We start from the raw sequence: 12,290 nt of genomic DNA, 5'->3' as shown, positions 1-12,290 counted from the left end.
TACATTAAGTAAAAACAGTTTAAGGTCATTTTAAAAAGACAGAGACATCTAAGTAACAGTATTGTGCTTTCAGGTGGTTTGGTTAAATGAGAAACTTCATGGCTATATCATAGTTTTACAATATATTTTACAACTTCATCTTGTCAACTTCTCCAGACCCCAAATGGCAAAAGTCACGTGGTGTATTCCAGCCTGTAATGTGAATAACACTTTTTCCCACTATAAAGAACCCTTTGCAGAATGGAAAGGTTCTATGGATGTTTAAGGTTCTTCATGGAACCTTAGGCCTCGTTTACACTGCAGGTCTTGACCGTTTTTTTGTTTTTTTGACTGTATGTTTACACATTCTTTCAATGTGACCCATATCTGATTCATCTGTTTGCATTTGCCATATCATCTGAAACATCCCGAATGTTTAAAGGGGGACAAATCCAAAATATGCTTGATGCTAGCTCTGCGATGTATGCGAAATTCATCAAATATCACCATGATGTTGTCATTTACCGCCTCCACACGTGCTTCCTCCTCAGAATAATAAGACATCATAAAACTGCAGAGAACCACCAAATTGTCTCAGTTTTAATGCCTGCCTGTTTACATGACAGTTACATTGGCACATATCTGATTGATATCTGATTTATTTCCACATATGAATGAGGCCTGAAAATGATCTTGAAATATCCAAATGCATTTTTTCCTGTGTGCACAGTCATACAACATATCAGATTTGTTTCACATATGAGCAAAAAAAATCAGATTTGGGTGACGTTTAACTGACAGCGTGAACAATGCCTTGGATGCCAATAAAGAACTTTTATTTTTAAGAGTGTTTTTAAGAGTGATGGCAAATAAAAAGTTTATGCAGACACAACAATATCATCTTTTATATACTGAATCAAAAACTCATCTAATGTTGCACAAATACTGAGCTGTTATTCATTACACTGTAAACAATGAGTGTGGTTTTAACAGTAAACGACTAAAAATGCTACAGTAAAACCTTTAATTAGTTAGTTTCTGTACTATAAATGGTGCATAACTGTGATTACATTTAATGTAATTATATAATAATGCACTGTTAAAATGACAGTTTTTGGAAGTGAACAATAACAAGTCATTGTATAATTTACAGTAAAAAAACTGTAAATTGACATTCCCAGAATTCCCTGCATGACACTGCACACTTGATGTTTTTTTGTTGAAATAACAGTTTCTTCTTATTTTTTTCCTTATCAGATGTGCACTTAGGCTTTGATCTGACATCTAACATTGTTAAATGAATGTTTATTGCATTATTTCAGTATCATATGTGTTACCATGATGGTGTTTAGCATTTTATTGAATAACACTGGGCACCATGTATATATACAGTTAAGGTCAAAGTTTACATACACCTTGAGGAATCTGCAAAATGTTAATCATTTAGTACTGACCTGAATAAGGTATTTCACAAAAAAGACATAGTCCACAAGACAAAATAATAGTTACACTTATAAAAATGATCCTGTTCATTCTTAGTACTGTGTTGTTACCTGAATGATCCACATCTGTGTTTTTTGATTTAGTGATAGCGGTTCTTGAGTCCCTTGTTTTGTCCTGAACAGTTCTTCAAAAAAAATCCTTCAGGTCCCACAAATTCTTTGGTTTTTCAGCATTTTTGTGCATTTGAACCTTTTCCAACAATGACTGTATGATTTTGAGATCCATATTTTCACACTGAGGACAACTGAGGGACTCATATGCAACTATTACAGAAGGTTCAAACGCTCACTGATGCTTCAGAAGGAAACACAATGCATTAATAGCTGAAGACAAAACTTATTTTGTCTTCTGGGAAACATGCAATTATCTTCTGTAGTTTCTGAAGGACAGTACTAAATGAAAAAAAAAAATTATACTTAGCCAAAATAAGAAAAATGTAAACATCTTCTTTCTGTTCAAAAGTTTACACCCTGGCTCCTAATGCGTTGTTTTTCCTTCGGAAGCATCAGTGAGCGTTTGAACCTTCTGTGATAGTTGCATTTGAGTCCCTTAGTTGTCCTTAATATGAAAAGATGGATCTCAAAATCATACAATCATTGTTGGAAATGGTTCAAATACACAAAAATGCTGAAAAACCAAATAATTTGTGGGACCTGAAGGATTTTTTTTGAAGAACAGCAGACAGTTTAACTGTTCAGGACAAACAAGGGACTCATGAACAAATACTACTAAAAAAACAGCTGTGCATCATTCAGGTAACACAGTATTAAGAATCAAGTGGTTTTTAAACTTTTGAATGGGGTATTTTTTTAATAAATTCAACTGCTATTTTCTCTTGTGGACCATATGTAAATATCTGTTATGTGAAATATCATCTCTTATTCAGGTCACTATTAAATAAAAAATAACATGCATTCTCTCTTATTTTGGTAAAATAAACATTTTGCAGATTCTGCAGGGTGTGTGTAAACTTTTGACCTCAACTGTATGTCATCATCTCTCCAATGAGTCCATACAATTTAAAACCAGTCACATAAGGAACATAAAACACTGTCATGATGTTTTACTACACTTTATTATGTGACAAACTAATATTGATTCTCTCAAAAATGACAGATTAAACTATTGTTATCCATCCTCAGCTTGTGATGAGCTTTGGTTCATCATGTGACATTTTCATCACCTCCTATATGGTTAAACTACTGTTATCCATCCTCAGCTTGTGATGAGCTTTGGTTCATCATGTGACATTTTCATCACCTCCTATATGGTTAAACTACTGTTATCCATCCTCAGCTTGTGATGAGCTTTGGTTCATCATGTGACATTTTCATCACCTCCTATATGGTTAAACTACTGTTATCCATCCTCAGCTTGTGATGAGCTTTGGTTCATCATGTGACATTTTCATCACCTCCTGTATGGTGGTTATCAGTGCATATTAGTACTTCAGTGGATTGGTTAGGACTGTAAACCTAAAATATTGCCATCATATTTTTTACGGTAAAGTTCTGGCAACCACAGCTGCCCATATTTTACTATAAATGTCAGATTTTTTTCTTTTTTACAGCAGCACTGGATACATGTGAGTACTGAACAAATATCACAAAGAACGTTATCAAAAAATAAATCAAATTTCTAGGAACATCGTGCGTGTATAGGTGAGGATGACTGAGAGTTCAAACCAAGTTTGAGAGAAAGTAGGGAGACGGAGTTTATTTCAGGATGCTACTTTAATAATGTCAATAACAATGTGGGATGAAATAACAGGACGTGCGAAAGTGTGCGGAAGATAGAAAGGATGTGATGTAACCAGGGAGTCTCCATTATGAAATAAGAAGAGAACAGATTATAGTAAGTAGGTTAGTGGAACAGCGGAAATGCACAGAAGCTGACAGAAAGCCTCGTCACTCCCTCCTGCACGGCCACTTAGCCACTCCTTTTTCTCATCCTTTGCCTTCTTTCTTCTAACATCTCTCATGTGCTCTCTTTTCCTTGTCTTCTCCCCCTATATTTTGAATGACGCAGTTGTCCCTAATCATTATGAACCATTTTGATTCCTTCAGACTTTGTCTCCGTCTCTTTTTTACGCATTAACCCATGCTAAACTGAGTGAATCAGCCTTTGTCACAATGTTTGTGCAGCGTTGTCAAAACAGAGCTTCTCGGGGTAAACATTAGAACATTTCCGCTCCAAAAGCATTGCTTCCCTTTTTATTATTCTTCTGTTTAGATGTCGCTTCCTGTTTCAGAGTCTTTTCCTCACACTTCCTGCAGCGTTGAATTGTGTATTTTCATTCAAAAGCAGCCCCTTTTCGGGCTTTTTTCTCTATGCGACACACACACACACACACACACACACACAATCGCTGACCTCCTGACCATCTGTCTTATATAACCGCAGTCTCTTAAATTAGAGCTTGCTCGCTCAGAGAATAGAGTGAGAAGGGAGGGGGGCTGACATTAGATAGAGGCGCACAGAGCGACAGTGAATGAAGCAGCGTTTATATTAAATGTCTGGTGGAAAACATGAGCAGAAAGTTACTGTAAAGTGAGATTAGAAGTGCATTATGATCTAATGGCAAATGAATTTCAGGCGAAGTAACAGAGGGGATGAGGTTATAGAGGAATATATTAAACAATCAGCGCTAGTGTGTTTGGCGGTCGATAAAATGTTGTTTTTTCAGAAGGGATTATTGCGAATCCAGCTCTCATCAGCGTAATCCCTTCACCACTCCTCTTCGTTATCTGTTTAATCCGCTGACTCCTCTCCTCTTTCAGAGGCTGGATAATCCCTCTTTTTCTCTATGCAAGGGTGTAATCCAGTTTTACCAGCCTAGCCTCTCCTCCATCATTCTCTTTTGCTTTCATCTTCTGTTCCTTTCTCCTCTCCTCCCTGCTGCAGCTCCCCTAGTAATCTTCACCCAGCCTAAAATACCCCTTTAAAACCCTTATTACTTCAATTACATTATATAAACTACATTATATTGCACTATAGGGAAGAATGTTCCTGAATGAACCCTATCTGTCATTGGAGGCTTACAGAATTGTAATCAGTGTTTATTTCAAAGCGTCTTGGGCCTGTTAAAATTTCCTTCGTGTATCGTTGCTCACGGTTTCCATGGTCTGCCTCGTCCCAGATGGTCGGAATTGCGTCGTCTGGACGTTTTGTTTAGCAGCTAAAGCCATGAGTCTCTGTTGACTCATCTCTAATTATCGAGAATATTACAAAGAGATGATTATCTCATTGCTCATCCGCCACATACAATGGATCGTTTGGATCATTTTCATACTTTTCTTGAGTGTCTCAAATGAAACTAATGAGCAACAACGTATAATCATGTTTTTAAGCTGTTTCCACAGGGCATCCTCGGTATCATTAAAAAAATGTCAGACGGCGCTACTTGAAAATAAATTAGTGACTGGCATACCGGTGTTGTGCCGAGTGCAGTTCTAGACCAAATAAACATACATTACTCATGCAAGTAAACACAAGCTGCCCAAATGACTTCTTACAATACGTCAGCAGGTATAACGTCAACCATGAAATGACTAAATCAGGTTAGAGACAGTGTAATGGGTACGAAAATGAGTGCGAATTGTATAAATTATACCATGACTTACACGAGGTGTCCAATATCTAGGTTAGGATTGTTTTTATTCAGCAAGCATGCATCAAATTGATCAAAAGTGACATTAAAATCATTTCTAACAACTGGTTTTATAAAATAAGCAGGGTTGGGAAGGTTACTTTGGAAATGTAGTAGGTTACAGATTACAAGTTACCCTATTGAAAATGTAGTGTAACTATTTCAATTACTTTAATAAAGTAATGTAACTGATTACATTTGATTACTTTTACAAATAAAAATTTCTGAATCGTTTTCAAACATTTAAACTAGGCAGGTTGATTACTGTCAGACTTCAGCGCTTGAGTTAAGATTATAATAATTTTCATTTTTAAACACAGCCACCACAAAATCACACTTTAGCGCCACTATTGACTTTAAGATTGTTCTGAGGTTAAATACTGATTTAAAACCATAACAAGGTATAGTTTAATAGCTATGATATTTGCATAGCTATATGGAAACACTGGCATCTAAAATTTTAAATAAAAAATAAAGCATATACAACATTTATCATTTATCCTAAACCCCTGAAACATTTGATGTCTCGTATTTTAAAAGCAGTCAATGCAGTTTGGGAAAGAAATCAATTATGTAACCCCCTTTTGTAATCGTTAACATTTTCTTAACTGTAATTTAATTACACATTTGTGACCCTTGACCACAAAACCAGTTGTAAGTAGCACAGGTATATTTGTAGCAATAGCCAACAATACATTGTATGGCACAAAATTATCCATTTTTCTTTTATGGCAAAAATCATTAGGATATTAAGATCATGTTCCAGATATTTTGTAAATATATCAAAACTTAATTTCTGATTAGTAATATGCATTGCTAAGACATTCATTTAGACAACTTTAAAGGTCATTTTCTCAATATTTGGATTTTTTTGCACCCTCAGATTCCAGATTGTCAAATTGTTGATTGTCAAAATGCTGTTCTACAAACAAACCATACATTAATGGAAAGCTTATTTATTCAGCTTTCAGATGATGTATAAATCTCAGATTTTCAGAAAATTGACCCTTATGACTGGTTTTGTGGTCTAGGGTGGCATTTATTCCCAGTAACTGTAACAGATTAGAGTTACATTTATTTTTGCAATTAAATTACCTAATTAGGTTACATGCAAGTAGTTAAATTAAAAAGATTTCTAAAGGATCATGTGGCACTGAAGGCTGAAAATTCAGTTTTGCCATCAAAGGACATTTTAAAATACTAAAATAGATCACAGTTATTTTAATCAGGTTAAAATATTACTGTATCAAATTATTACGTTTTAAAATATTACTGTTTTTACTGTATTTTTAATCAAATGAATGCAGGTGTGCTGAGAGTCTTCATTTAAAAGCCTTACTTTTTAAAGCTAGTGTATACATGTTATATAAATTGTTTTAGAAAATAATAGGCATGGGAGGAGCTTCCTTAGATGGAGACGTGAAGGAAGATGACTGTACGTCTTCCATTTTTGCCACCCTGCTGTCATGACAACGACTGGCATGACATGACTATCCTCACTGTAATGAATGGCCAGTACTGAAGGTCAGGTCTCTTACTCATTCAATCACCCTCTATTTCATCATTCTAGTGGTACATCTCTGTCCTATTCCTATGGGTTTACATGTCCTATTTTTTAAACAAACACTCAGGTCCATCTCAGATACCAAGTTACTTCCTCCAAGTTAATAGACCTGTTGTCTACAGCTCTCGTGACAGCTGATATCTTTATCACCTGCTATCTGATACGTAAAAAAAAAAAAATTATACTGTTGTTATGGCAGTTCCCGTAAATGCTGCTCGATAAAGGTCTTTGAAATCATCAGTGTTATCAAGAGATTGGCACGCAGATGCTACTAAGCCTGGCTGTTTACCCAGAGAGTCACACCCTTAATAAGAAGTTTATCTTTGCTTTCCTCTGAACAATGCCAATCGAACAAAGGGCAAATATAATGCTGACAAAAACACGTATGCACAAAGAATGCCATTCCAAACAAACCCTGAATGCCAACTTAGGGTGTAAAAGAAGTATTGTTATGGAAATGCAGTGAAATTTCATAAGAGCAGCCTTCAGAAGTGATTACATTATTGGTACATTTAAAATTGTAACCTTTCGTAAAATGTGAAACGATCGAAATATCTCCTCATAATCGAAGCCTAGAGTGCCCTATACCAAAGTTCACGCTGTTCTGCTTTAACAAGCCACACGCGTTGCAACAGCTTGTTAGCTCACCAATCATAGTTCGTGGGCACACGCCGCTCGTTAACATGACAACCAATTTTTGTTTATCTATTATGAATCAGCATGGCACCCAGTGTCCACCATGACTGACCTACTTTTGAAAAATCGCACTCACACAAACGCCACGCCACCAGAAATACACACACTTACAATGACTCACACCTCTTCCACCCATTTTTTGACTGCAGCTGCAACGCTGGACAGACACAGATGCGTTATAGTTCACGAGTTATAGTGTACATATACATACATACATTATATATATATCAATTTGAATTACAAATTAAAGTGGAAATCCAGGCTGTTTTTTATGGGGTTCCATTTGTGCCAAAAATAAGCTGACATCTTTTTGCTTTGTACTATACATTTGTCTTTGTCTACAGCCTACTTGTTCAGATGAATCAGTATATTTTGTTGTTTATGTTGTGTATTGACGTCGTCTTAATCTGTCATTCTTATTGTCATTTTGTTCTGTCATCATCACTGTCGTCTTGTTCTGTTTTCCTTTATGCCATCTTATTCTGTCATCCTTACTGTAAGTCCTGAAAAGGGATGACAGAACACGACAACAATAAGGATGACAGAATAAGATGACACTAAGGACGACAGAACAAGATGACAGTAAAGATGACAGAATAAGGGGCCGTTCACGTTGCTTCTTTTGCGCAATCAAGTTTGTTATTTCAAATGTAGACGTGTGTTATACACGCTAATAATGGAAGCGATATTTTTTTCCAGGCGCATTGAGATAAAAACATCTTAACTTTTTAGAATGCCACATGTGCACTACAGGTCATGTGACAAGAACCAACCAATCAGCTTCATCCTTTCCTGTAACAACATTGAAATGTCAGCCAAGATGGAGGAACAGCTGTTTAAAGCTGTACAGGGATACCCATTTTAAAATATATTTTGTAGCAGAGCTACTGCAAGCAATTTTAGTGCTGGAAATACATTTATCCTTTAACTTAAGTTGGGTACACACCACAAGATAATCGGGCTGATTTACCCCCTTCTAACAATCCGGGGTAATGTCTGATTATCTTGGTGGTTATAAATATTATTTTATCAGATTTTCCTGTGGTGTGAGGTGTGTTACGGGTGACTAAATCTGCTCGGAAGAACGTCGGAGGCGCACAATCGCAAATCAGAAATCCTGATGTGTGGGGGGGAAACGCGTGGACTATCACGTGAAACTAAACAATATCCAATCAGAAAGCGAGCTGACAGAAGAAGGAAGCATAACAAACACAGTCATGGCGCAGTGCTAAAGGATTTGGACAGCAGAGATAGAGGATCCATGACCAGTGTTGTGGGTAACGCATTACAAGTAACGCGAGTTACGTAATATTATTACTTTTTCCAAGTAACTAGTAAAGTAACGCATTACTTTTTAATTGACAAGAAAATATCTGAGTTACTTTTTTCAAATAAGTAATGCCAGTTACTTTCCCCCCCCATCTACTCCTGTCCCCATGTTGAGAGAAATCGGGAGTAAAATGCTAGAATAAATGTGAACATGCATTAATTCATCTCACTCACAAAAAAACAGATTCAGCATTCCTCAAAATGAATAAAAACAGTGAAAACTCAGAATATATGTTAAATAATACAAATATGCTTTATGCATTTAATCCCATTTTATTAACCAATGTCTTTGCTGCTGACCTTCGATGATCCAATTCAACCGTACTAATAAGCAAAAATTAGTCAAGATAATCTAACATTTCTATTGCTGAAGAGTTGACTTTTTTTCTTCTGCATTCTACTGTACAGACATGAATTTACTTTTCTCAAAGCCTGAGGCTTTTGGTGTGAAAAGGCTTTTACACTTGCCAAAAATAGAACTTTTTATATTAAAAACAAAGAGGCAAGCCCTGCCCAGATTTAAAAAGTAACGCAAAAGTAAAGTAACTCATTACTTTCCATAAAAAGTAACTAAGTAACGTAATTAGTTACTTTTTAGGGAGTAACTCAATATTGTAATACATTACTTTTAAAAGTAACTTTCCCCAACACTGTCCATGACTTCACCCAAACCCTTTTTTTCCCGTGAATTTTCTGTCAAAATCATTCCAAACACTATTATCGTAATTTCTTCCCGCCTATCGCCCACCATGTTTATTCTCAAGTGTTTTTTGTTTGTTTTTAACAAGATTAAATTACACGTATATGACAAACATAATACATGATATAAATAATAAACATTACGCACGATATAAACAAGTATACACTAGAGGGGAGGTGTACAAATACAAGGTTTTATATAAAAATGTTAAAGCGTTTACAAACTTTCACCTTTGTAATTGGTTTTTGTTTTATAGAAAATTGTATAGTTTTTTCGTGGGAGAACTTACATTTGTAAATAAAAAATTTGCATGGAAAAAAAAATTATCATGTAGACGTGACTATGCTTTTCTTTACTATTCTGCAGAGAATAAATAATACAATACATATTTCCATAACAAAACAAAACGATTATCAATATTTTGTACAATAAAATCACAGACATTCTGCCAAAATAGTTTTACAAATGGGCAATGCCAAAATAAATGTACCACTGTTTTAGGGCAACTGACATAAAAGGAGCAACTACAATCAATATCAGATTTAAATTTTACCAAATGATATTTTGCTGGGTAAATCCTGTGCATTTGAATGATACTTCCTTAACCTTGTTTGTAATTACAGTAAATATTGATTAGGTATTAACCAAACCTTTTTCAGATCAATACTGTCTGTCAGTTGATTCCAATATGAATAAACATAAGGCAAAAACAACCGTTGTGTGATGTTTATTCATGTTTATAAAGATTTTGCAAGATTTCTCGTGTTCAAGGTTGGGACTCCATTTGAAAATCTGTTGGTGTGTCATGTGCTGTCTTTGTCAGATCGGGGCACACCACACACACTATAGGAGCAAAATGGTTAAATCTAGGATTTTTTTGTCCTCATGTTTGTGGTCTCCCACATTTTGAAGATCTTATAAGATTTTAAAAATCTTTTAGTATGAACTCATTATTATGCATCTTCATGGAGAGCGCAGGTCATGGATGCAGACACCACAGGAGCGCAAGCTACAAAGCGCTTTGGAAAGAAGTTAAAAGCCCAGCATTTTCCACATGTTTTTAGGCGTGACATGTAACAATGACAGAACAAGACAACAGTAAAGATGACAGAACAAAATGACAAAGAAAAAGACGCCAGGATGACAGATTAAGACTACGTCAATAGACAAATTACACATCAACATATACTGCTGACTCACAACACGCAGGTGATGACTGTAGACAAAGACAAATTTACAGTACAAAGCATAAAGCAGTCGTCTCATTTTTGGCAGAAATGGAACCCCATAGTTTTGTAAAATTTCATACCACCATTCACCCCTTCCAAGTCCCCTCTTTTTCATCTTTCACTTCTGTAGTCCCCTGTGGCCTAGTTCCACTATCTTTCTATTTCCCTTGTTGCCTGAAGGAAGTGTGGGACACACTGTCTGTCCATCTCGATCTCTTTATGTCTCACTCCCTCTCTCCTTTCATCCCTTATCACAAAGCAAAACTTGTGCAGTTGTTTACTTTTCGTTTGCTCGGCTCTCTATCCAGAGAAAACTGTTAATTACATTGCACCATTTCAGTGGTCATATGTTGGTCATTTCTTTCACAGTGATCATTTTTCACCCCACTCATCTGTCATTATTTGTTTGAAAAGATGAATGCACATTGTAATCTTCTTAGGTAAGCTGAATGGATAATGGCCTCGGTCATGTAATTCTGTTTGCTATTATGTGGCTTTTAAATCACCCAGTTCCAATCATTTCCATATTATTCACAATGTAACAGTTGTTTGAATGAATGGGAACATTACACTGAGGAGGAAAATAATTCAAGTGCCCAAAAAATGGGGGAGAGAAACGTAAATAATGAATAAATCTTACAAAAAGGCACTGGCATTGAAAATACAACAATTCGTCAAATAGCACACATTAGTACATTGTCTGAAAATGTCGTTATCTCAAATTATTACAACCTTGAAACGTCACTCCGTTTATTGTTGTGTTTTTGCATTTACGCCACAATGATGGGGAATAAGAGACCTCTGGTGGTGACTTTAGGTACTTTACATTTTGGCTTACATAACAGGCTCTTATCCACTCTCTGCATAGTCAGCTTAGCGGTTAAACTAAGCTGTGTAAACATTATTAGCATTCATCTACCAGTTGCATTAAACATTGTCGAAAACATTTCTACCAGTTAACGTGGAGAGAGTTTGGCGGGATTTTTCAGACGACTGCAGCAAATATCTCTTCTGGTAAATAAGTAAAACGTATATATTTATTTTTTAAATACATTACTTTAATTGTACTTGTAGTAATTGTTGAATTTTGTTCTCTGGTTTATTCAGCTGTAACAGTTACCATAACACAAAGCCTACGATAGCTATAAATCACATTCATTATTCATTTCCGTCAATATTCCTGGCCACCATTTCAATTTCCATTGAAGAGGAAAAGCAAAAGCAGACAGTAAATGAAAGACTGAGCAAAGAGCGGTTAAAATTACAAACAAATATCTGTCAGTGGTCAACATTGCAGCAAATGGAAAACCTTTTCACTGTATTGGTTGTTTTTTCCTCCTTTCTCGTCTGGAAAGTGAAGTTTTGGTACCTTGTGGCTGGAAAGATTAGCCAGGATAAGCAATTTACAGACATGACAGAAACATAGAGAGCGGGAGACGGACGTCCAGGAAAATGAGGAAGGAGGGAGAGGTGGCTATGACCTACTTAGTGGAGAAGAAGGAAAACACACCCCAGGGATAGTGTAGATACACCACACATATGCTTTATGTAAATCCACACAGTCAGACGCAGTCCCACAAACTCAAGTGTCACATTTTGGAAGTGGGTTACAAAATCCCATTTACTGCTGATGGTTAACTA

The sequence above is a fragment of the Labeo rohita genome, chromosome 8 (genome assembly GCF_022985175.1).
Source record: "Labeo rohita strain BAU-BD-2019 chromosome 8, IGBB_LRoh.1.0, whole genome shotgun sequence".
Taxonomy (NCBI): domain Eukaryota; kingdom Metazoa; phylum Chordata; class Actinopteri; order Cypriniformes; family Cyprinidae; genus Labeo; species Labeo rohita.
This window is presented reverse-complemented; position numbering follows the sequence as displayed.